Source organism: Bos mutus, chromosome 8 (assembly GCF_027580195.1).
Source record: "Bos mutus isolate GX-2022 chromosome 8, NWIPB_WYAK_1.1, whole genome shotgun sequence".
Lineage (NCBI taxonomy): Eukaryota > Metazoa > Chordata > Mammalia > Artiodactyla > Bovidae > Bos > Bos mutus.
This window is the reverse complement of record NC_091624.1, coordinates 94,013,555-94,037,640: the sequence shown is the minus strand read 5'-3', so window position 1 is coordinate 94,037,640 and position 24,086 is coordinate 94,013,555. Positions and strand designations below refer to the sequence as shown.

At 40.7% G+C, this 24,086-nt stretch overlaps 1 pseudogene; it reads left to right on the top strand.

Annotated features, from left to right (window-relative positions):
* Window positions 1-3,967: 3,967 nt before the first annotated feature.
* LOC102285195 (translin pseudogene) lies at window positions 3,968-5,546 on the top strand (annotated as a pseudogene).
* Window positions 5,547-24,086: the final 18,540 nt, after the last annotated feature.

Sequence of the window (24,086 nt, the reverse complement as noted above, 5' to 3'; positions counted from 1 at the left end):
GTTTCCCCTAAATATGCCTCAGATTATATCTCCTTTTCACTTCTGCCCCAACTCCCTTACATAGGCTCTCATGATTTTCTACAGCAGACTCCCAGTGATGCATGCTGCCTCTACAGTAATCATTTCAGCCTGTAAATCAGACCACAGTGGAGGTCTGTGTAAGAACGTGGGCTAGACATATAAGTGGGGTAGATTGTGTCTCCTCCTCCCGCAACTGCCATCTAATGTTGGCATCTGTACTCTTGGAGAGAGTTACTGGGAACCTCTCAATCCGCCCAAGTGATCTCCACGTCCACTGGGATTCTTGGGTTACCTTGTAGTTTTCATGGGCCTGCGCATACATGGCCTAGTATTGGAGGACCTTGTTGTTTAGTTGCTAAGTTGTATCTGACTCTTTTGGGACCTCATGGACTTTTGCCTGCCAGGCTCCTCTGTCCATGGGGTTTTGAAGGCAAGAATACTAGAGTGGGTTGCCTTTTCCTTCTCCAGGAGAATCTTCCTGACCGAGGGATCAGACCCACATCTCCTGCATTGGCAAGTGGATTCTTTAGCACTGAGCCACCAGGGAAGCCAGGTCCTCATTACTCCTCAAATCTTTACTGTGGCATTGAGTTGCAGTTTTAACCAATCTGATTATTGCTGTATTTCTGTAAGAGCCAATACACAGAGGAATGAGTCCTGAGGAGGAACATTCCTTCTCCTTTATGCAGAGACATCTCCCTTTATGCCAGATGTTTTTCTCTCCTCCACTACAGAGTCAGAATCATATTTAGATTTATTACTACTGATTTATTTCACTTCAAAGCCAGTAAACCTGTGTTGTCTTTACTTCTGTTTTGTTCACAAAGGTAGAGCAAGTTGGGGGATTCTCAGGTAGCACAGTTGTAAAGAATCTGCCTGCCAGTGCAGGAGATTCAGGAGACACAAGTTTGATCCCTGAGTCGGGAAGATCCCCTGGAGTAAGAAATGGCTACCCACTCTAGTATCCTTGCCTGGGAAATCCCATGGACAGAGGAGTTCAGCGGGCTACAGACCATGGGGTCACAGAGAATTGGACACGACTCAGCACCAGCATCAGCACCACCAGAGAGAATCGAAGGATAAGTCCTGGAAAGCCTGAAGAGAACCCCTTCCCTTAGCCAGCCTTGAGCCGAACTACTCCCACTCTTGAACCCAGAAGCTGAGGATTGTTTTTTCAAACCCAGTAAACATGGGAGTCATTTCTTTTCTTGTTATTCCAAATCTCCTTCAAATTTTCCTTCTCAGAAATGCTTCATTGTTTCATATTTCTAACTCAGTTTCATTCTCAAACCAAAGGCTTCCTGTCAGCATACCCTAACTTCTCTCTTTCTCAAACAACTCTGAGCTCATTGAGACTTATTTCATCCCCAGAACAACTCCAGGTGGTAGGCAGAAGACAGGATGGCAGTATTAGCTTTGTGTAAGAAGACAGCGAAAGGGAAAGCACTCATTCAGTGTGTGTGCCCAAGATTAAAGAGATGTCTAAATGAATTTTAAATATTTTGACTAAGAGGGAGTGGAAAAGCTGTCCATACAATTAAAACATTTTTCAATTAAAAAAAAAAGCAGCAGCAGTCTTCAAATCAAGTTAATAGAAAAAAAATTTTAATACCATGATTATGTTCTTCTAAAACAACCAAGCAAATCTGTGAATTTAGGTAAACACGTGGTCTCCTAATGCCTTTGTTAGTCTTCTGTGCTTTAAGCCACTTGTTTTCCCTTTGTAAACCCAAATTGTCAATCTGATCATGTCTTAAAAACATCAGATATACTTTAAGTTAAAAAAAAAAAGCTCACAAAAATTTTACTTTCGAATTCCAAGCCAGGGTGAAATTTAATTGCAGTTATAAACCCTCTGAGCAAGGGTTTATCTGGAATTGCCAACATAACCCCAAGTTCAGCAATGCAAATGACACTGCTATAATAAAAGAAATAAAAAAGCTTTCAATATGTTGTCTAAGAACTTGAGCACATTGAAAGTGATTTATAAGCAGGCAGACTAAACATTTAAATGCCTTTCCTAGCAATGGTATATTTTTCAATACAGCAAGCGCTCTCATATATGATTCTGTATTCCAAGACAGCGCTGCTTCTGACAATATAAGTCCTTTCTGATAGGGTAACATTTCCAATCCAAGATTAAAATCTTGGAAACTTGTCAACAGAAAAGGATGATAATATGAGTGAAACTGCAGCTATCAAAGAAAAATGCCTCACAAGTAATTTCTGTAATGGTCAACTTCTAGTAATTTTCCCTTCCCCTTTTACTCTTAAGTAAAGGGGTTGGCCTGAAGGTCATTTTAATATTTTGGATAAGTACAGTTACAAACCAGAAATTCATGAACACAGGAAAAAGTGAGTCATTTAATACCACAAAAATCAACTTTTTACATTGCCTTCCTTATTTCCATTTCTAATGCAGACCATAGGGAATATTTTTCTTCTGATGAATAGGGGTTTAAGCAATGAGTTGACAATAAACCCTTGAACTTCATGAGGCACTAAAAATTAAAGGATCAGAGAGTCTTACATTTTCTTTAGTATATTTCCATAATTTTTTTCTGTTACTTTATTTAATCTTTCACTACTCAGAGACTAGAACTGAGTGACCTACTAGGTCTTTTCCATTTTTTTCGTATAATTCTCTTTTTCTGTTTAGGATGTGGGTGATCTCTTTAATATCTGGTGTGCCCTTGGCTATACCCAGGTAAATTGGGGTGATTCTCAGTTTTACTAGCTACACAGGATGGAGTATTATGGGCCATAGAGTATGTCTGAAAAAGTTCAAAACATTTATACACATATTACTGTGATATTTCCAAATTATTTTATTCCCATCACACACTATGGTAGCTAAAGTGAATTTCAAAGTCTAATTTCTTATTTTTCCTTTGGTTGGATATATCTTGCCTCTATAATATTCTTTTTTTTCCCCTGAATACTCAGCATTTTCCTTATCATGGTTCTGAGTATTTCAAGTTACAAATACACACACATACACAGACATTCTGTTTCATCCTCAAAACTTATGTTTTCATTTATTTGATGATAAATCAAGTATAATTCAACACTAAATTATGAACTATCTACAAGTCTCTGTCATTCGGGCCCTGCGCTGTCCCTGGGGGATGCACTACTAAATTAGATATGCACTTGTTTCCGGTAGCTCAAGGTCTGATAAAGGAGCTGGATGTGTTTGTTAGTCATCAGATTTCAGGGTAATGGTCCTCGGGGAGGGATAATCAGACAGGCTCATAAAGGACCAACGTACCCAGTGTCAGGGGTCAGGGAAGTCTCCCTACAGCAGCGCTTTTCAAAGTGTGGTCCTTGAATTATAGCATCATATCACCTGAGAACTTGTCAGAAAGAAACTCTGAGGCTCCATCCCACGCGTACTAAATAAAAAACTCTAGGGAGGGTCTTTTGTCTGTTTTGCAATAAGCCCTCTGGATGGTTCTGATACATGCTCAGGTTTAATAACCACTGCTTCAGGCTCAGTAACCACTTTGTAAGGAAAAGATGCTTTCTTTACTATCAGGCTTATTTACGTAATTGATACCTCTTGATAATTAAGTCATCTAAGATCTCCTATTCTTTTCTTTGTCTCTAAACTGTACTGAAAAAGCGCAACAGCTTCCATTTTAAACAACTGTTACTTACATATACTTTCCCTGTCCACACACATTTAAATGGTTTAAAGGTAGAAGACAAAGAATTAATTACATTAGAGTTACACAATGCAAAACATCATTAACAACAACAACCTGATTCTTTTGAAAACAAAATAGGCCCAATAGTCCAAATTAATCAAATGAGTCTTCCTAGAAATCTAGTTTCGTTTGTGAATGTGAGAATCCTTGTGTCCTAGTACTCAATATTTTGAAACACCATTCTGTTTCTTGGAGATGATGAAGCAGCCGAGAGTCCATTCTTATCCCTATGCAACATGAGTAGAATTCATATCTTCTTGCCCCACACCCTCTTCTCCATGGGAGTGAAGGCAAATGGAAGAAATGAAATAAACTAGGCAAGAGCTGAACTAAATTGAGTGGTGTTTTAATTATATGCCTTCCTTCTGAGTTGCTTTGGTCGTGTCCCACTTTTTAAATTATAGTTTTACATTATAAGTAAAATGATTTGCTGTTGTTCAGTTGCTAAGTCGGGTCCAACTCTTGCGACCCCATGGACTGCAGCTCGCCAGGCTTCCCTGTCCTTCTCTATGTTCCAGAGTGTGCTCAAACTTGTGTCCATTGAGTCGTTGATGCCGTCCATCTAACTCAAGTAAAATGGAGGGTCGCAAGAGTCGGACACAACTTAGCAACTGAACAACAACAACAGTTTGAAAATTAAATGGGCATCTTAAAAAACAAAACTCAAAAGTTGTCCATGGGCAGTGGTGGTGGCGGCGGGGCGTTGCGACTGACCGCGCGGGTTGTCTCCGGAGCGCACTCTGCCGGCCACCCTTGCAGCCCTGGCGGACGGTCGTAAAGCTGGTAGCAAGTCCGTGAGTGAGATCTTAGTGGGCTGCAGGGCTTTTTGGCTGCAAGACATCTGAGAGGAAATCCGAAAAGTTGTACAGAGTCTAGAACAAACAGCTCGAGAGATTTTAACTCTATTGCAAGGGGTCCATCAGAGTGCCAGGTTTCAGGACATTCCCGAGGCGTTTGAAAGCTCGAGAACATTTTGGTACAGTAAAAACACATCTAACGTCTTTGAGGAGAAGGCAATGGCAACCCACTCCAGTACTCTTGCCTGGAAAATCCCATGGGCGGAGGAGCCTGGTAGGCTGCAATCCATGGGGTCGCGAAGAGTCGGACACGACTAAGCGACTTCACTTTCATGCACTGGAGAAGGCAATGGCACCCACTCCAGTGTTCTTGCCTGGAGAATCCCAGGGACGGCGGAGCCTGGTCGGCTGCCGTTTATGGAGTCGCACAGAGTCAGACACGACTGAAGCGACTTAGCAGCAGCAGCAGCAGCAGCAACGTCTTTGAAGACCAAGTTTCCTGCGGAATAGCATTACAGGTTTCAGGAGCACTGAAGGTTTGTGCTGCAGTGCCTGGTCTTCTTGGCAGCATTTGGTGTGTACTTGGAGACCGAAACCATAGTGAACCGAGAAGCAGTTACCGAGATCCTTGGCACTGAGCCTGATCAGGAGAAGGGATTTCACCTGGATGTGGATGATTATCTCTCGGGGGTTCTCATTCTCACTAGTGAACTGTTGAGGTTGTCCATCAACAGAGTGACCGCCGGAGACTACTCCCGGCCCCTGCACATTTCCACCTTCATCAAAAGAGCTGGATTCCGGCTTGTGCCTCCTCAACCTCAAAAATGATTCCCTGAGGAAGCGCTACGAGGGCCTGAAGTACGATGTGAAGAAAGTGAAGGAGGTGGTCTATGATCTCTCCATCCAGGGCTGCAACAGGGAGCCAGCAGCCGCCTGCGTGAAGCAGGGGCTGCCCGCCGGCCCTGCTGACTCCAGCGGTGCCCACCAGGCCCAGCCCAGCGCCTCCCATGGTAGTTAGGATACCCCGTCATTTTTTAACCGGTTGTATGGTATTTCAGAGTTGAAACACTTTTTAAGGGGTGACAGAATAGCCTTTACAAGAACAGGTTTTTCTTTGTTGTTTTCAGTGAATTTGCTCTGTAACTCAGTATATACTTCAGTTTTGTCAGCAAACGTACGTGTCGATCTCTTGCTAAAGTTCTTTTCTTGCTTACCGCACCCCCCCACCCCCCAAAAAGAAATTGTCCATTGTACAATGCTAATACAAGAGTTTTCATAACTTTGTAAACATTATGCTATGTATTTTATTTAATAATGTTATTAATAATCCAATATACTATTACAATGATTCAGATATGTCATGTCATGAATTGTTCCCTGAAATATAATTACAAATCTAATGGGTCACTAAGTTCTTTAAATACCTCTCATCATTCTTAAAAATATATCTTTGTACATACAGCAGTATAAAAGATATTCTTACTCTGTTCATTTCATTCTGATTTAAGTTCCATCATCTTTTCTAAAATTTTTTTGTTGAAATAGCATTGATTTACAATGTTGTGATAGTTTCAGATGTACAGAAAGTGTTTCAATTAAATATATATATATATATATATATGTTCTTCTTAATATTACTTTCCATTATAGGTTATTATAAAATATCAAGTATAGTTCCCTATGTTATATAGTAGGTCCTTGTTGGTTACCTTAACAATAACCTTGTTGGTTATTTATATATGGTAGTGTGTGTGTTTTAATCCCAAACACCTAATTTATGCCTCCCCTCCCTTCTCCTTGGTAATAAGTTTGTTCTCTGTGTCTATAAGTCTATTTCTGTTTTGTAAATAAGTTCATTTGTATCATGTTTTTAAATTCCACATATATGTGATATCATATGATATTTGTCTTTCTCTATTAATATAATATCATATTATATATTAACTGTCTGTTAATATGATATCATATTATATCATCAGATCAGATCAGATCAGTCACTCAGTCATGTCCGACTCTTTGCGACCCCATGAATCAAAGCACTCCAGGCCTCCCTGGCCATCACCAACTCCTGGAGTTCACTCAGACTCATGTCCATCGAGTCAGTGATGCCATCCAGCCATCTCATCCTCTGTCGTCCCCTTCTCCTCCTGCCCCCAATCCCTCCCAGCATCAGAGTCTTTTCCAGTGAGTCAACTCTTTGCATGAGGTGGCCAAAGTACTCCAGTTTCAGCTTTAGCATCATTCCTTCCAAAGAAATCCCAGGGCTGATCTCCTTCAGAATGGACTGGTTGGATCTCCTTGCAGTCCAAGGGACTCTCAAGAGTCTTCTCCAACTTAACTGATATCAGTTAATATGATAATCTCCAGGTCCATCCATGGTACTATAAATGGCCGTATTTCATTCACTTTTATAGCTGAGTAATATTCCATTGCATGTATATATATATATATATATACCACATCTTTTTATCCATTCATCTATTGATGGACACTTTAGTTGCATCCATGTCTTGGCCATTGTAAATAGTGCTGCTATGAACATTGGGGTGCATGTATCTTTTGGAAGTATGGTTTTCTCTGGATACATACCCAGGAGTGGGATTGAAGAATAATATGGTAGCTCTATTTTTAGTTTTTTAGGGAGCTTCCACGCTGTTTTCCATAGTGATTGTAGTATCTGACACTCCCACCAACAGTGTAGAAGGGTTCCTTTTTCTCCACACCCCCTCCAGCATTTATTAATATTATTTGTAGGCTTTTTGATGTCAGCCATTCTGACTGGTGTGAGGTAGTTTTGATTTGCATTTCTCTAATAATGATGTTTGGCAATTTTCTTGTGCCTTTTGAATGTCTGAATGCTTCTTTGGAGAAATGTCTATTTAGATCTTCAGCCTATTTTGATTGGGTTGTTTGTTTTTTTGATATTGAGTTGTATGAGCTGTTTGTATATTTTGGAGATTAATCCATTGTCAGTTACATCATTTGCAAATATTTTCTCTCATTTTGTAAGATTTTTTTTTGTTTTATTCATGGTTTTCTTTGATATGCATTTCTATACACTACTGATAAAAGATCTGAAAGAGAAATTAAGGAAACAATCCCATTTACTATTGCATTAAAAAGAATAAAATACCTAGGAATAAACCTACCTAAGGAGAGAAAAGACCTGTACACCACCTGTACACCACCTAAGGAGAGAAAAGACCTGTACACCACAAACTATAATACGTTGATGAAAGAAATAATAGATGACACAAACAGATGGAGAGATACACTGTGTTCTTGGATTAGAAGAATTAATACTGTCAACATGACTACCCAAGACATCTACAGATTCAATGCAATTCCTATCAAATTATCAATGGCATTTCCCACAGAATTAGAACAAAAACTTTAAAATTTTATGAAAACACAAAAGACCCCGAATAGCCAAAGCAATTTTGAGAAAGAAAAACAAGCTGGAGGAATCAGGCTTCCTGACTTCAGTGAAAAGTGAAAATGAAAGTGTATGACTCTTTGCAACTGCATGGACTGTAGCCCACCAGGCTTCTCTGTCCATGGAATTCTCCAGGCAAGAATACTGGAGTGGGGAGCCATTCCCTTCTCCAGGGGATCTTCCCAACCCAGGTATTGAACCTGGATCTCCTGCATTGCCAGCAGAATCTTTACTGTCTGAGCCACCAGGGAAGCCTATACTACAAAGCTACAGTTATCAAAACCATATGGTACTGGCACAAAAACAGACATATAGATCAACGGAAGAGGATAGAAAGTTCAGAAATAAACCCATGTACCTATGGTCAATTAGTTTATGACAAAGGAGTCAAGAATATAGAAGGGGTAAAAGAATCTCTGCAATAAGTGATGCTTGGAAAACTGGATAGCTACATGTAAAAGAATGAAATTGGAACATTCTCTAATCCTATACATCATCTCTTTATTGGACTTTTTTCAATATTTGCCAACCTGGCTCTCAGACCACTGTACTTACCCTCCACCCCATTCTAAGCACATCATGACAAGATTTATCTAACATGCATATATTATTCCCCTTATGAATATGCTTGACTGTCCTTCTCTGCCATAAAGGCTTTCGTAATCAGGTCCTTGTTGATTTCTCAATTTTCACTTTTTCACACTCCCAACTTACCACTTATTTAAAGCAATATATAAACTTATTTGCAGTTTTTTAAAATTTCCAACTCTTTTCTTGTTTCTGTGAGAGCAAGACTGCTGTTTCCTCTATCTGGAACACCCTCCTCTTCCTGGAAAGCCTGGATAATTCATACCCTTTATTCAACACTGAGCATTATGTCTTTTGTGAAAATTTTCCACCTCTTCTGCTAAACTGGATTCCTTCATATTGTTTCCTTACAACAAGACAAATTTATTTATTTATTTATTATTATTATATGTACACATGGCATGTAAATAAAATGTAGTAGCTATAGTACACATAGTGCATACCATCTTTAAGATGATGCTGTCTCTGGGTGGGGAAGAAGAAAGCACAACTATATGTATAATCATTTATTTATTAAAAATGAAGCAAATGACAAAATATTCAAGTCAGATAAACTTAGGTAGTAGGTATATGGGTGTTGGTTCAGTTTTCTCTGTACTTTAAAATAGTTTTAATGTTTTATTGATTTAAAATAAGTTGAAAAAATACGGTAGCTTATAGTTAAATCATGGGATAAATAACCAAGCAGATTGTAGAATCTTTGCTTTGGGAGATTACAAAATCTTTGTGTGTGTGTGTGTTTTTTTTTAAAACTCTAAAATTGCAAGATTGCAACCACTTGGTACTTGTGTTCCAGTTCACACCTAAGCAGCTCCATTTATAGAAAACTCAACATCTTTTTAGGTAGCCCATTGGGAATTCCTGCTCTGTCCTACTTCTACTTTTTGGAATGCATTGAGGTAGTTGTGAGTTTTCTTTTTTTAATATTGCATTCTTTCTCAATATGATTTTATTGATGTCTTTTCGTCATCCTGATCACCCTTTTAGGATACAACCCAGAGTTTTTCTTAGTGCATGAAGGAATACAGTCTACATAGACAAGAACAGAGGTATTCATTGCCTCACTCGTTTTAGACACTTTATTTGTCTGACATAATCTCAGGTTTACATGACACTTTTGAAAGTCAAATCACACAAACGGAGCATTTGACGGTTGCTGCTGCCAAGTCTGATTTCCTCTGCTCTCTGTCTGTACACTTGAACCAGTAGCCCTTGACATAGGTCAGGAAAACATTGTTAATTGCATTTTTTGTTGAACTTATGATGAATCACTATTTCCTTTTGGATACTAACATTGGATACATCGGTACAACTGTAATATCATTGAGGCTTCTTTTCCTGCATCTTGCCCTTAAGGGTATCAGGAGAGAACTTGTCAAAAGCTTTTCTGAAATCCAGCTACACTATTTCTACTCTATTTCTCTGATCTCCCAGTGTAGTAACTCTGTCACTAGAAAATGAGGTTAGTGTGACAGGACTATTCTTAGTGAGCTCACGCTGAGTTTACCACTTCTTTTTCTAAGTGCTCAGAAGCCATTGTTTAGAAAAAAAAAATGTTCTAGAATCTTGCCCTGAATAGATGTCAAGCTCAGTGCTCTCTAGTTCATGAATATGCATTCTTCCTCTTTTTATAAATCCAAATGACACTTGCCTGTATCCAGTTTTCCAGGAGCTCTTTTCCTTTGGGGTTTCTCAGGTGCACTGACAATGATTCAGCCATTTCTACAAGTTCTCTGAGGATGTTGAAACATACTCCTGGGCCAAGAGACTAGGATTCATTTGGCATAGCACCTTTTCATCTCCTTATTTATTTAAGAATACATCTATCACCTGTTTGAGAAAGGAATAGGAAATCAATTAACCCAAACTGTAGTTAAGGTCATGTTTGGTTTGATGGTCAATGTGAAAGTGAATCAAGTTAAGAGGAAAAACTGTTATTAAAGGGCTTGAAGCATATGCAGCAGTATGCTAGGTGCTAAGAGATGAGAATAAGATAAAGCCAAAGCCCTGGTCTTAAAAATCTGATAGTCAAGTGGAGGGAAATAAAACTTGTAATACCATAACCCATATAGTTTAATTTGGGAACAAAGCAGGACTTCAAAGAACACAATCCTTGCCATTAAAAAGGATTTTAAAAATAGCTCAAATTGTTTCCTTATATTCCTTAATACTATCAAAAAGGTATATTAAAAATATTTTAAATGTTTCAATATAACTACGGTGTCTACTGACTGCTTCAGTGGCCAGAGGTTGTTAGTAAATTCTAAACCTAGGTGTGTGCCAAAATGAACCTTCATTTGTGGTAAAATCTGTTTCTGAGTTGAAATGTTGATACACTAATAGGAGAAGGAAGAGGGTAATGGTTCTACTGCTAAGCCAACCTCTCATGCTACCAGGCTTGTTGGGAGAGGGGAGGGTAGGAGCAGAGAGCGGGACAGCAGGCAGAATGGCTGAGGAAGAGCAACAATGCCTGGTCCTTGGGGTCTTTCCTACATGCTATCTCCTATGCAAGGGGATTCCCATTTATTGAACACCTCGTTATGCCAGGAATGCTGTTAGGTGCTTTGAATGCCATATTACATTTCTTCCTCCACAAGCCTGTAGGATAGTGCGTGCATGTGTGTGTACTCAGTTGTGTCCAACTGTTTGCAACCAGATGGATGGGTAGCCCACAAGACTCCTCTGTCCATGGGATTTTCCAGGCAAGAAGATTGGGGCAGGTTGCCATTTCCTTCTTCAAGGGATCTTCCTGGCCCAGGGATTGAACCCACATCTCCCTCCTCTCCTGTATTGGCAGATCGATTCTTTACCACTACGCCAGTGTATCCTTATTTTACAAGTGAGGAAACTGAGCTCAGAGAGCTGGAGTCATTTGCTCAAAGGTCACATTAATGCTAAATGGCAGACCTGGGATGTAACCTCAGATGCATCTGATTTCAGTGCTATTTTCTTTTTATTACATGACACTCTCTGGATAGAAACAAATTGGGACTTGAAGAGACTTTTCTTCTTGTCCTTACAAAATGTCTGGTCACCTAGAGAAAGGCAAAATTTCACCCATGTTTCAAGCTGATTGTCATATTCTGCTAGTTTTATTAAATGTACTTTAACTTTTTATATCATAGAATAAATAGAGTATATTTCAATGAAGTAATGTCATTATGTTACCATACATAGATGAGATGTATTTTCATAGACATTCTCTCTATTTGGGACTTGATATCAAGAAAATGAAATTTGCAAAGATAACTCCTTGCTACCTGATTATTTACTGCATGAGGACAGCGTTTGGTGAATGGCCCTTGTCTGAACTGAGTTTCCTAGTTATCAATGCAACAGATGCTGCAAAATGAGGTCTGTGAACTGAAGGCCAATTTTTGTGCAGAGGATAAAATGTGAAACAATAGATAGCTCAGGAGAGGACATGGTGTATGGGGATACAGTGTCCCTGCAAGGGACAGATGCATATTGCTGAGCAAGGGCTGTTCCAAAGAGCCCTGACCGTTAATGCAATCAGAACCCTGAGCTCTAAATTAAAGCAGGAGAAGAACATCAGAAAGACGTAGCGCCTGTAACTGTAACCTAGAGCCTAAAGGTGCTGGGGGAGAACACTGCAGGAGCAGTAAACCTCTTTTGCTGTTCGTTTCTATTGGTTTCTTTACAGGAATTTGGAATGCCTGGTTGTAAGGAGTTGGGTTAAAAATGCAGATATGTGAGTGGGGATTAGATTTTGGGAGGGCAACTGACTGGAGACAAAAAGAGATGCCAGGATATTCCTGTGTGTGTGTGTGTGTGTGTGTGTGTGTGTGTGTTGAGGGGGATATTAGCAAAGAGGCAGCCATTGTCAGAGAGCCCTGACCATCTCCTGCCTGGGGGGATTTTTCATAGGAATTGGCAGTGGCTGCCTGGACCACCTCTCAACAGCAGAGTGATGCTACAGCCTTTGCTCTGTACTTTGTCCACTCTTTTGCCCAATTCTTCCCCTGGCCTCCATGAATGCCTATTTCCTGCATGTGACATGAACCTTCATAGTTCATTCTCTGACAACATACCTGGCAGTGACCTATGTGGAGTTTCACAGAGTGGGTCTTCCACAGATGTTTTATTCTTCTGTCCATCCATCCATCCATTCATTCATTCACAAACATTTACTGAATTTCTACTGTGTATCTGTAGCAGTTGTTGGCACTAGGGATAGATAAGAAGTTAATACCACTCTTAAGACCTCATGATGTCATGGAGCCATAGGGCCCATTAAAGTGATCACAAGCCTGAGATTAGTGCTATAACACAGATGCATAAAGATTCAGAGTTGGTCCCAAAGAGGGTATGGTTGACTGTACTTGCATGAGGCAGGAAAGGCTACAGCCAGGCTTCATACTTAAGATACCAGGTTGTCTTCAGAATCTGGCTCAATGAGTTCAAATCCTGGTTTTGCCACTTTTGAGCTAACAAAACATGAAAAAATTACTCAACTAATTTTGCGTGGCCTCCATAAAATGCATGACTATTATCTCGTGGATTCTTGTGATTATTACATGAGATGATGTGGGTAGATTCGTTGGTAAATGCCTGGCATGTAGAAATCAGTCAGTAAATTTTCATGATTATTATTGTTATTTCTGTTCTCATTATTTGTGAAAGTAATAAGGCTTCCCCAAGGACATATTTCAGCTGAGCCTGGAAGGGTAAACTGTGGTCACTAGGCCAGCGGTGGGAGGGTAGTGACTGGGGTGGGGATGGAGAGGACTTTGCAGAAGAGGAAATAGGATAGGCAATGTCCAGGGGCCGCAAGAGCACAATACACTTGGAGGGAGTCAGTCAGGTAGAGTTAGTTGAGCTCTTAGCACTTTCGTTCTCCATCCTCCCATGTATCATACAACCTTGTAGTTGTTTGGACATAATCTGTCTTTCTTGTTCCTCACCTGGTGACATGCTCATTCTGCTGATTCATCTGTTTCGATCAAAGCCATCTTTCCTGTAATATCTCTGGGTTCCTGTCTCGCCCTCTGTCCTTGCACTCATCATGCTGCAGTGTAATTACTTGGCGGATGTGTATTTCCTCCTCACTGGGATCCTAGAACATCTTATTCAGCTTTGTCTGTTCTGCATCAACTGGATGGACATGAGTTTGAGCAAACTCTGGGAGATAGTGAATGACAGGGAAGCCTGGTGTGCTATAGTTTGCTTAGGGTTGCAAAGAGTCAGACATCCCTGGCATGCTGCAGTCCATGGGGTCATGAAGAGTTGGACACAACTTAGTGACTGACCAATTCTACACTGAGCTGGTACCTGGGATTGTGGTCTTGTGCAGACCGTGAATTAAAAATAAAGCAGAATGATGAGGAATCATCCGTAAGAACAGAATATCTTATTCTCTCCTGAAAGATCCAAGGAGTCATTTTGAAACAGAGAAATGGTCTGTTTTCTAAACCAAGTGCAGAGCTTCAGATGTGCTTTTTAAAGACATAGCTCTCTATATTTATTTGAACTTTGTAGTATATAAGGAAATAGAACCCTGAATCCAATCTGGAATCCAGGCCTTAGGTTAATCATTTATACATAGTCCTGCTTGGTCCTGAGCCTATCAGAATTACTTCATTTTTACTTGCCTTGCATTCTCTCCTCAAATCCTATAATAGCTTTATCTTTTCATTTGGCTGATAAGGTGCCAAATGGTTCTTCTTCATGTGTGGTCTTCTTGCAGCAGTTAGTTAATGAGGAGTGTCCCTGATGACTTTTATCAGATAAGAATTAACAGTCTGATGGACACAGCAATCACCTCTATGCTAACTGAGAGACCCAGAGCCAGAGAGCTGATGGTTGAAAATTCGGGTTCTGTTTTAGGCTGTTCCACATGGATGCTTCCTAGTGCTGTATACCTAGACATGTCCCCTGAGATCTCTGAACCCTCAATTTTCTCCTTTATAAAATGTAGGCAATACTAATGTTAGTTTCATAGTAAGATAAAGAAAAACAATGGTTATATCATGTGCCGATTTGAAAAGGCTATGGTGCCCAGTGGACTTCCCTGGTGGCTTAGACAGTAAAGCGTCTGTCTACAATGCGGGAGACCCGGGTTCAAGCCCTGGGTTGGGAAGATCCCCTGGAGAAGGCAGTCATTTGGTCAAATGCTAGTTTCCATGTTGCTGAGAAGATACTCTTTAGGTTCATGTTCTTTGAGTAAAGCAAATTACTCTTCATAATGTGACTGGGCCTCCTCTAATCAGGTGAGGATCTCAAAAGCAAAGACTGAGATTTTCTGAAGCAAAAGCAATTCCGCCTTCAGACTGCAACATAGAAATTCTGCTTTCCTTTCCAGCATGTAGATTTCAGACTCAAAACTATAACATCAATTCACCTGATTCCAGTTTGCCAGCCTGCCCTGTAGGTTTCAGTCTTAGTAATTCCTTAGGTGTCAATTCCTTAAAGCCTCTTCTCTTACTCTGTGCCTCTCTCTGTCTCTCTCTTATATGTACGTTTCCCAGGTGGCTCAGTGGTAAGAAATCCACCTGCCAATGCAGGACACACCAGTTCAGGAAGATCCCCTGGAGAAGGAAATGGCAACCTACTCCAGTATTCTTGCCAGGAAAAATCCCACAGACAGAGAAATCTGGTTGGCTACAGTCCACGGGGTTGCAAAGAGTCAGACATTACTGAGCAACTGAGCATGCACACAAAATATATATTCATATACACACATATTTTCTATGGTTTTAAATGGCAACCCACTCCAGTGTTCTTGCCTGGAGAATCCCAGGGACAGGGGAGCCTGGCGGGCTGCCGTCTATGGGGTCGCACAGAGTCGGACACGACTGAAGCAACTTAGCAACAACTGCATACACATATATTTTCTATGGTTTTATTTCTCTGGAGAACTTTGATTAATACAGGGAATAAAGCTTAGCATACTTCCAGGCACATAGGCCTCCAATAGTATGAGCAATCTCCATCCATAGTTCATCAGGCACTCTGTCTATCAGATCTAGTCCCTTAAATCTATTTCTTACTTCCACTGTATAATTATAAGGGATTTGATTTAGGTCATACTTGAATGGTCTAGTGGTTTTCCCTACTTTCTTCAATTTAAGTGTGAATTTGTCAATAAGGAGTTCATGATCTGAGCCACAGTCAGCTCCCAGTCTTGTTTTTGCTGATGTGTAGAGCTTCTCCATCTTTGGCTGCAAAGAATATAATCAATCTGATTTCGGTGTTGACCATCTGGTGATGTCCATGTGTAGAGTCTTCTCTTGTGTTGTTGGAAAAGGGTGTTTGCTATGACCAGTGCGTTCTCTTGGCAAAACTCTATTAGTCTTTGCCCTGCTTCATTCTCTACTCTGAGGCCAAATTTGCCTGTTACTCCAGGTGTTTCTTCACTTGCTACTTTTGTGTTCCAGTCCCCTGTAATGAAAAGGACATCTTTTTGGGGGGTTAATTCTAAAAGGTCTTGTTGGTTTTCATAGAACTGTTCAACTTCAGCTTCTTCAGCATTACTGGTTGGGGCATAGACTTGGATTACTGTGGTATTGAATGGTTTGCCTTGGAAACGAACAGAGATTTTAGAAAAGGCAGAGGAACCAGAGATCAAATTGCCAACATCCTTGGATCATGGAAAAAGCAAGAGAGTTCCAGAGAAACATCTATTTCTGCTTTATTGACTATGCCAAAGATTTTGACTGTGTGGATCACAATAAACTGTGGAAAATTCTTCAAGAGATGGGAATAGCAGACCACCTGACCTGCCTCTTGAGAAACCTATATGCAGATCAGGAAGCAACAGTTGAACTGAACATAGAACAACAGACTGGTTCCAAATAGGAAAAAGAGTATGTCAAGGCTGTATATTGTCACTCTGCTTATTTAACTTATCTGCAGAGTACATCATGACAAATGCTGGGCTGGAAGAAGCACAAGCTGGAATCAAGATTGCCGGAGAAATATGCAGATGACACCACCCTTATGGCAGAAAGTGAAGAGGAACTAAAAGCCTCTTGATGAAAGTGAAAGAGGAGTGTGAAAATGTTGGCTTAAAGCTCAACATTCAGAAAACGAAGATCATGGCATCTAGTCCCATCACTTCATGGGAAATAGATGGGGAAACAGTGGAAACAGTGTCAAACTTTCTTTTTTGAGGCTCCAAAATCACGGCAGATGGTGATTGCAGCCATGAAATTAAAAGACACTTACTCCTTGGAAGGAAAGTTATGACCAACCTAGATAGCATATTCAAAAGCAGAGACATTATTTTGCCAACAAAAGTCCATCTAGTCAAGGCTATGGTTTTTCCAGTGGTCATGTATGGATGTGAGAGTTGGACTGTGAAGAAAGCTGAGCACTGAAGAATTGATGCTTTGAACTGTGGTGTTGGAGAAGACTCTTGAGAGTCCCTTGGACTGCAAGGAGATCCAACCAGTCCATCCTAAAGGAGATCAGTCCTGGGTGTTCTTTGGAAGGAATGATGCTAAAGCTGAAATCCAGTACTTTGGCCACCTCATGCAAAGGGTTGACTCATTGGAAAAGACTCTGATGCTGGGAGGGCTTGGGGGCAGGAGGAAAAGGGGACGACAGAGGATGAGATGGCTGGATGGCATCACCGACTCAATGGATGTGAGTCTGAGTGAACTCCGGGAGTTGGTGATGGACAGGGAAGCCTGGCGTGCTGCAGTTCATGCGGTCACAAAGAGTTGGACATGACTGAGAGACTGAACTGAACTGAACTGAGTATGAGCAACTATTCTTACTAAACTCTCAGGACCCCAGATCCTCACTTATATGATGGGTGAGTTGAGTCAGTAGTCTCTGCTGTATTATCTAACTTCATACTCAGAAATCTCAATGGAGAGTCCTGCTTCATCAAAGCTATCCTTCTGGGGCAGGAAAACAAATTAAAGTGGCCAAGTACTTTTCTATTGATTTTTCTGACTTGATTGCAGTACTGTTTATGCATTGCTACTGCTTAAGTTTCTAGATGTGCTTAAAGGTATGTCTAATGTGTTCTTGATAAGTTGAGTATAAGACAAATTTTGCAACATCCCCAAAGATTTTCACATTCAAAGAGAGCTGTGCTGTTGTTCTTATTATATCAGAGGCTGAGAATTGCTGGCCCAGGGGGAGAGTTCAGATGAAGAGGAGGTTGGGAAGGAAGCCTCATTTTCTGGGAGCCTCTGAGTCCTGTGCTGATAGATTTCACAGGGGAAAAGGGTAAAAGAAGCAAGGGGAATTATGAAAGTAAAGGCAGGGTCCCCACTTCTGAGCTTTTTTGTTTGTTTGTTTTATTTTGTTGCTATTTTTCTTTAGAAGGGAACAAAGCAGTACTTTTTGGAAACAATATCAATGTTCATTTATCAGTGATGTCAACTATATCAGTCTGTTGCCCTGCCTCACTCTATTCTGTTATATTCCCCCTTTTCTGCTTTATTTTTATTAATCGAATTCATTCCCTTCTGATGTGTATTTATTTGTCACTGTTTCTATTGTTGATTATTCCCACTAGAATGTCAGGTCCTTGAGAGCGGCTATTTTGCCTGCTGAATTCTGTGCTATATCCTGAAAGTTAGAATTATCTTGAAGACATAATAGATCCTGAATAAATGCTTTTTGAATATATAAAGAGATCTGAAAACCAATGTTCTATTCTCTGACACTCTAACGATGTTGTCACGCCCTGAGTCCTCAGTTGCATGATTTATGTCTTTCTCTTTACGAGGCACGGAGTGAACTCGGTGGAGAACGTGGCATATCTGGTCTCATCCTCCGTCCATGGAGACTGGAGAACTTCCAAACTGCAAATCACATGGTGAGTGGTTTTATTTCTAGGTTCATGTGATGATTATAGCAACGTAGCTCCTCTTGTGTCTTCTTGTCATGTGGTATCACAATTTTAGTAACTCCAGCCTGAAGCAACAGGACAGTCCTGAGATTTACAATCAGATGACCCAGACTTTGGTCGTATCCTAGGTAAACCATCAACATATATCTCTTTGTCTCCATTTGTCCTGTGCTTCAGGACCATTAGGTGAAATAGGTGTGTAAATAGTCAACACCTTTAGGGTTTCTATGTCTAGTATCGCGTCATCTTCAAACAGTGACCGTTTTACTTCTTTTCCCGTTTGGGTTCCTTTTATTTCTTTTTCTTCTCTGATTGCCATGGCAAGGACTTCCAAAACTATGTTGAATAAAAGTGGTGAGAGTGGGCATACCTGTCTGATTCCTGGCCTTAGCAGAAATACTTTCAGCTTTTTTCACTGTTGAGTATGATGTTGGCTGTGGGTTTGTCACATATGATCTTTATTATGTTGAGATGTGTTCTACATTCTGGAGACTTTTTATCATAAATGGGTGTTGAATTTTATTGAAAACTTTTTCTGCTTCTATAGACATGATCATAAGATTTTTATTCTTCAATTTGTTAATGTGGTATATCACATGACTGATTTGCAGATACTAAAAAATCCTTGCATCCCTGGAATAAATCCATTTGATCGTGGTGTATGATCTTTTTAATATATTGTTGGATTCAGTTTGCTAGTATTTTGTTAAGAATGTTTTACTATGTTTATCAGTGATATTGGCTGTAGTTTTTTTTTTTTGGGGGGGGGTATCTACAGAAATAGACCCAAAGACATAGAAAACAAACTTATGGTACTGAAGAGGAAAGAGCAAAAGGGAGTATGCATAAATTAGGAATTTGGGATTAGCATGTACACACTGCTGCTGCTGCTGCTAAGTCACTTCAGTCGTGTCTGACTCTTAGCAACCCCATGGACTGCAGCCTACCAGGCTCCTCTGTCCATGGGATTTTCCAGGCAAGAGTACTGGAGTGGGGTGCCATTGCCTTCTCCATTATTGAAATATAGTTGATTTAAAATGTCTTGTTAGTTTCAGATATATGTATATGTACACATACATATACCTGAGACTATAGATATACATACATATATTTTATACATATATATTCTTTTAAGGTTCTTTTCCTTTATAGGTTATTACAAAATATTGAATATAGTTTCCTGTGCTATATGTTAGGTCCCTGTTGGTTATCTATTTTATATAGAGTAGTGTCTGGAAAATCCCATGGACGGAGGAGCCTGGTAGGCTGCAGTCCATGAGGTCGCTAAGAATCGGACATGACTGAGCGACTTCACTTTCACTTTTCACTTTCATGCATTAGAGAAGGAAATGGCAACCCACTCCAGTGTTCTTCCCTGGAGAATCCCAGGGACGGGGGAGCCTGGTGGGCTGCCATCTCTGGGGTTGCACAGAGTTGGACACAACTGAGTGACTTAGCAGCAGCAGCATACTTGAATAAAATAAAAAAAAAAAGATCCAAGGTAGAATGAAGAAAAGTCAGCACATAGTAAGCTTACTATACAAATGTTCATTACTGTAATACAAAAGCAGAAAGAGTCTGAAAAGAAAGGGAATGTTAAATTTCCTAAACATCTATTATATACTTACATGCTATTTAACTTAGTCTTCATGTCAGTCTTGCAAGTTTTACAATATTATCCCTGTTTAAAAGGGAAGAAACTAGCTCAGAGCTGTACTGAAGTTTCTCAAGGTCAGATGATGGTGTAGGTGGCTCATGGGATTCAGCTGAAGTTTCAAAGACTCCCAAGCAGGTGCTTTATTCACTGTGTCACCCTAACCAACATGAAGAGCACCACACCTGGCTTTCAGGAGCATCTGTGTGAATTGGAGAGAGGAGCCTCTTCTGGGTGGTTACAGCCCTGCAAGTGGAAGGCGTGGTCAGCACAGGGAAGCTGCTGGGAGGAAAAGTTGTACCTCCATCTAGGTGTAGGTGATCATGCACCAGGGCAGGGGTTCTGCAAGGAGAGCATGAGCTATTTTCAGTCCCATTTTCCTCTCAGCTACAGAACCATCAACTGTAGCATTCAACATGGAAAGGATTCCCCTAACAACCTAAGACCACCTAGCAACAGCTGACAGAGCAAAATTAAACATTCATCTTCCGAAGTGTCACTTCTTGAGAAGTTATGATGTAATTGAACTCAGTTGTATCTACCACACTTTAGAGAAGAGGAGCTAGAATTGTTCCTCTAATCATCATTTGGGTGGAAGCCTCTTCTGAAAAACCAACAGGAAGTTGGGGTGTGTAGGCAAGAGCCCTGTCATTTCTGGACTCTGTGACCTTAGCAATTTGGGCATCATTTTATTTATTTCTCACTGATCAGACACCTTCAAGTCAGCATCAGCTTTTAGACCCATTATGACTGCAGAGAATTACCCAGGTGTGAATACAATATTGAGGAACCTGTCTCACTGCCAGCACCCATGACCTTGCAGAGGTGCCCTTGCTTAATTTTCAGGAAGTGCAGCAACATGGAGGGATGTGTAAGGCACCCACTCCAAAAAAGGCCATGCAGATCTGCATTTTGAGATGCATTACTTTGGTCCTTTTTTGACATTGGTCAAATAATGCAAAGGAGGAATTGAAGACTAAAAAATACCACAGGAAGTCATTTGAGAGTGTTCTAGTGTCTGGAGTTAAGCAGCCTACCTGAAACGTGCTCTTCAGGCCGCAGGATGAAACTGGGTTTTGGACTGCACCTGGCTGCAGACCTCTCGCCACTGAAGGGTGCTTTCTTCCACTTAACGGGGCCCCATAGTGGTGAACAGATTCCTGGGGTATGAGGAATCCCTTTCCCATTTGACCTTCAGATCTCTGCTTTGAGGGTCTTCATGCTCTGAGAGTGCTTCCAGCCACAGCACCCTGTTAACAGTTCCTGAGCTTATCTTTATATCTCATTTAAAAAAACAAACAGAATTGATGACATTTTGAACACACACCTGAGATAGAGCTAAACATCTGGTTCATTAGCCACACCTTTACTGTGGCTAATATTCAGCAGGGACTTTATTTTTGTATCTGTTGTCATGGCACATGAAAAGTGTCCAACCTGTACTCCTGAAGGGTGAAGACCATTCCCAGTCTCTAGAATGTTTGCTTCTCCAGCTTCTCCACTAACACAAGTATTACCATAATACTTTCACTGAACTCTTCTAAAAATCTAAAAATCATTTCACAGTTTTTACTATTACAGCTTTTGGTGGGTTTGTTCACCAAACTAGGTAGAGGGCTGGTTTTGAGAGACAAATTATGTGTTTCATTTTAATATGTTTTTAAAAAGTATTCAATTCAGTTCAGTTCAGTTCAGTCGCTCAGTCATGTCCGACTCTTTGCGACCCCATGAATCGCAGCATGCCAGGCCTCCCTGTCCATCACCAACTCCCAGATTCACCCAGACTCACGTCCATCGAGTCAGTGATGCCATCCAACCATCTCATCCTCTGTCCTCCCCTTCTCCTCCTGCCCCCAATCCCTCCCAGCATCAGAGTCTTTTCCAATGAATCAACTCTTCGCATGAGGTGGCCAAAGTACTGGAGTTTCTGCTTCAGCATCATTCCTTCCAAAGAACACCCAGGACTGATCTCCTTCAGAATGGACTGGTTGGATCTCCTTGCAGTCCAAGGGACTCTCAAGAGTCTTCTCCAACATCACAGTTCAAAAGCATCAATTCTTCAGCGCTCAGCCTTCTTCACAGTCCAACTCTCACATCCATACATGACCATAGGAAAAACCATAGCCTTGACTAGACGGACCTTTGTTGGCAAAGTAATGTCTCTGCTTTTGCATATGCTATCTAGGTTGGTCATAACTTTTCTTCCAAGGAGTAAGCATCTTTTAATTTCATGGCTGCAGTCACCATCTGCAGTGATTTTGGAGCCCAGAAAAATAAAGTCTAACACTGTTTCCACTGTTTCCCCATCTATTTCCCATGAAGTGATGGGACCGGATACCATGATCTTTGTTTTCTGAATGTTGAGCTTTAAGCCAACATTTTCACTCTTCACTTTCACTTTCATCAAGAGGCTTTTTAGTTCCTCTTCACTTTCTGCCATAAGGGTGGTGTCATTTGCATATCTGAGGTTATTGATATTTCTCCTGGCACTCTGGATTCCAGCTTGTGCTTCTTCCAGTCCAGGGTTTCTCATGATGTACTCTGCATAGAAGATAAATAAGCAGGGTGACAATATACAGCCTTGACGTACTTCTTTTCCTATTTGGAACCAGTCTATTGTTCCATGTCCAGTTCTAACTGTTGCTTCCTGACCTGCATACAAATTTCTCAAGAGGCAGATCAGGTGGTCTGGTATTCCCATCTCTTTCAGAATTTTCCACAGTTTATTGTGATCCACACGGTCAAAGGCTTTGGCATAGTCCATAAAGCAGAAATAGATGTTTCTCTGGAACTCTCTTGCTTTTTCCATGTTCCAGCAGATGTTGGCAATTTGATCTCTGGTTCCTCTGCCTTTTCTAAAACCAGCTTGAACATCAGGAAGTTCACGGTTCACATATTGCTGAAGCCTGGCTTGGAGAATTTTGAGCATTACTTTACTAGCGTGTGAGATGAGTGCAATTCTGTGGTAGTTTGAGCAATCTTTGGCATTGCCTTTCTTTGGGATGGGAATGAAAACTGACCTTTTCCAGTCCTGTGGCCACTGCTGAGTTTTCCAAATTTGCTGGCCTATTGAGTGCAGCACTTTCACAGCATCATCTTTCAGGATTTGAAATAGCTCACCTGGAATTCCATCACCTCCACTAGCTTTGTTCGTAGTGATGCTTCCTAAGGCCCACTTGACTTCACATTCCAGGATGTCTGGCTCTAGGTCAGTGATCACACCATCGTGATTATCTAGGTCATGAAGATCTTTTTTGTACAGTTCTTCTGTGTATTCTTGCCACCTCTTCTTAATATCGTCTGCTTCTGTTAGGTCCATACCATTTCTGTCCTTTATCGAGCCCATCTTTGCATGAAATGTTCCCTTGGTATCTCTAATTTTCTTGAAGAGATCTCTAGTCTTTTCCATTCTGTTGTTTTCCTCTATTTCTTTGCATTGATTGCTAAAGAAGGCTATCTTATCTCTTCTTGCTATTCTTTGGAACTCTGCATTCAGATGGTTATATCTTTCCTTTTCTCCTTTGGTTTTCGCTTCTCTTCTTTTCACAGCTATTTGTAAGGCCTCCCCAGACAGCCATTTTGCTTTTTTGCATTTCTTTTCCATGGGGATGGTCTTGATCCCTGTCTCCTGTACAATGTCATGAACCTCATTCCATAGTTCATCAGGCACTCTATCTATCAGATCTAGGCCCTTAAATCTGTTTTTCACTTCCACTGTATAATCATAAGGGATTTGATTTAGGTTATACCTGAATGGTCTAGTGCTTTTCTCCACTTTCTTCAATTTAAGTCTGAATTTGGCAATAAGGAGTTCATGATCTGAGCCACAGTCAGCTCCTGGTCTTGTTTTTGCTGACTGTATAGAGCTTCTCCATCTTTGGCTGCAAAGAATATAATCAATCTGATTTCGGTGTTGACTGTCTGGTGATGTCCATGTATAGAGTCTTCTCTTATGTTGTTGGAAGAGAGTGTTTGTTATGACCAGTGCATTTTCTTGGCAAAACTCTATTAGTCTTTGCCCTGCTTCATTCCGTACTCCAAGGCCAAGTAT